Source organism: Dryobates pubescens, chromosome 9, assembly GCF_014839835.1.
Source record: "Dryobates pubescens isolate bDryPub1 chromosome 9, bDryPub1.pri, whole genome shotgun sequence".
Lineage (NCBI taxonomy): Eukaryota > Metazoa > Chordata > Aves > Piciformes > Picidae > Dryobates > Dryobates pubescens.
Genome location: NC_071620.1, coordinates 39,749,894 through 39,753,180, shown reverse-complemented (window position 1 = coordinate 39,753,180; position 3,287 = coordinate 39,749,894).

The following is a 3,287-nucleotide window of genomic DNA, read 5'->3' as shown; positions in this document are numbered from 1 at the left end:
TTGAACGAATCGTAAAGCTATGGTTCAGAAACTAATTCACGCTCATTATTTTCACGAGTTACAGTATATGCCATTTCACCCCTCAGCAGATGTGTAGTTTAGATTAGTTTCAGAGCACATTCTGCTCTAAATCCCAAATCTCTCACTAATAAACACTAAAATATGCTTAATATACCCAATATGTATCTTTCTGCAGTTAGAGGCTCCCTGCCATATTCTAAAAGTATTGGACCTGTTCCCAGAGTAATACCCTCAATTCTGCAGTGAATCACTGCTATGTGCTGCAGCTAACCCAGGAGGTTCTTTCAAGTTTTGTACTTGAGAGCTACAGAATTTCACAGATACCAGCTCTGAAATCACTCTGACTTAACTTCTTCATCTTGATTTGTTATAATACAAAGCACAGTGTGAGAAATAAGCTCCCTCTGAACAATTTGGTAAAAGGTTAAATAGCGTAAATAGATCTGTATTTTGAGGACAACAGCACTACATCACCGGAAAGAATTCTGACAAATAAAAAGCTATTAGTCCACCAAAACTGTAATGAGATCATGATTAATAAACACCTCTGAAAGGTCTGCATCAAAGTCAAGGCTTTTCTGTGATAAATGTAAACACTCAGACCTTACTTTGCCAAAAGCTGTGTGTTTCAGTGATCTAGCTCTCCTGATTGATTTGTTCATTACTCTAATAAATAATTTATCACCTTGAAGAGGACAAGTCATTATGCAGATAGCATGAACAAGTAACTTTAAACAGCCAAATCTTTAGAAGAATTAGCAATGTTAACAGTGCCATGAAATTGTTTGTGATGCAGAATTCAGACTGGCATAAAAAGGATTACATTAGTGTAAACCCAGATCATTTCAGATAAATTCTAAGCAATGGCCCATGTGAATTCACAGTGCGGATTTACCAGACATCTTATAGAAATCATGATAAGACACAGTCTTCTGGGGAAGAACAACCCCATGTTATCAGTATAGGTTGGGGAACGACCTGCTGGAGAGCAGTGAAGGGGAAAGGACCTGGGGGTCCTAGTGGATGGAAGGTTGACCATGAGCCAACAATGTGCTCTTCTGGCCAAGAAGGCCAATGCCATTCTGGGGTGGATTAGAAGGGGTGTAGTTAGTAGGTCGAGAGAGGTTCTCCTCCTTCTCCTCTACTCTGCCTTGATGAGGCTGCATCTAGAATACTGTGTCCAGTTCTGGCATCCTCAGTTCAAGAAAGACCTCAGGTGGTTGTGGCCAGGAAGGGGTCGGTCTCTTCTCTCTAGCAACCAGCACCAGAACAAGAGGACACAGTCTCAAGCTGTGCCAGGGGAAGTTTAGACTCGAGGTGGAGAAAGTTCTTCACTGAGAGAGTTGTTCGTCATTGGAATGTGCTGCCCAGGGAGGTGGCGGAGTCAGCATCCCTGGAGGTGTTCAAGAGGGGATTGGATGTGGCACTTGGTGCCATGGTTTAGTCATGAGGTCTTGGGTGACAGGTTGGACTCGATGACCTTTGAGGTCTCTTCGAACCTTGGTGATACTGTGATACTGTGATGCTGTGAACTGCTTGAGAGAGTCCAGCACAGAGCCACAAAAATGATGAAGGGAGTGGAACATCTTCCTTATGAGGAGAGACTGAGGGAGCTGGGGCTCTTCCACCTGGGGAAGAGGAGACTAAGGGGTGACCTCATTCATGATTATAAATATGTAAAGGGTGAGCATCAAGAGGATGGAGTTAGGCTCTGCATAGTGGTGCCCAATGACAGGACAAGAGGCAATGGGTGGAAGCTGAGGCATAGAAGTTCCATGGAAACACAAGGACAATATTTTTCCCTGTGAGGGTGACAAAAGACTGGAACAGGCTGCGCAGAGGGGTTGTGGAATCTCCCTTTCCCAATATATTCAAACCCCACCTGGATGCATTCCATTGTGACCTGTTATAGGTAATCCAGCTCTGGCAGAGGGTTTGGACTGGATGATCTTTTGTGGTGCCTTCCAGCCCCTAACCTTCTCTGATTCTGTGATTCTTAGCAGTAGGCACAAAATTAAATCACAGCTTGCAATATACCCCATTTCCTAAATTAGGGAGAAAGTCTGTAAGATTTACAACTTTGGTTAATTTATTCTTCCATTTTCCTCCAAAGTGCTTACATGATTTCACATAGCCAGAAATGAATGGAAAAAAATCATCCAGAAATCAGGCAAAGTGAGTAATGTCTTCAAGTGGGAACTGAACTGTAACTCATACCACAGAATTACTTTGCATTGAATGTTGCAAAAGAGGTAGACTTAAGTTGTATAATGGTAATGCATTAAGGAAAAGAGGAGACACCATTACTCACCAAACTTTCCCCTAATAGGAACACAAGGTGTTATTATTATATGGGCTTTATGGCTTATTAGTTGTTGGTTTTTTTAAAGCCTTTAAGTGGGTACAAGACTCTCTTTGTTGAGAAGAAAAAGCTCTACAAATAAGTGACTTGGTAATTAAATGTGTAATATGTGCCTAAGAAATGGAATTGTCCAAGACCATTCATAAAATTGATAGTGTCACAATTCAAAACCCTTTAATGAAGTTTTCTCCCTCAGCAGTGCATGAGGAGAGAGTTTTCATTTTCCCTTTTTTTTTTTACACTCTTTTATTTTATTTTCCCAGACAGTTTAATTATACCAAAGCTTCTGCAGTATGCTGCAAGAGAGGAAACGGGGAGCATTTAGGGAATGATCTGCTGTGCTTTATCCACACTGAAAAGTCCTTGTTTTCCTTGGAATTAACATTGTCAATGACAAGTAGATCACTACCCTTGGAATACCAGCCTGCTTCCAGAAGTCTAGTTCAGAATATCCAATAAACATGGGAGGTTTTTTCTCTCCTAACTTACACACCTCATCCCTGAGTCATTTCCTTGAAGCAATATCTCTATTACAGGATTATATTGCATTCCACAGTGCAACACCTGTGACTGTGATAATCAAGGATGGTATCAGGGGGGGTTGAGTCTCTTTTTTTTTTCCTCTTTTTATTTTTTTTATCTTCCCCTCCTACTATCTGTGGATAGTAAACATTGCTTTTCTTACTTTGTCTGTGTGGTGGGTTTCTACCACATAGAACATGGAATTTGCCCTAAAAGGGTAAATAACCACATATTTTCAGGACTTGGGAGTTAAATGAGATTATTATTTACTAAGAAAACAAAACCCAAACTAAATATAAAAGCATAAAAGGTAATAAACATATACAAAAATATATTTACATATCCAACTAGACAATAGCCCAGGTAAATCTCCTCCTCCCCC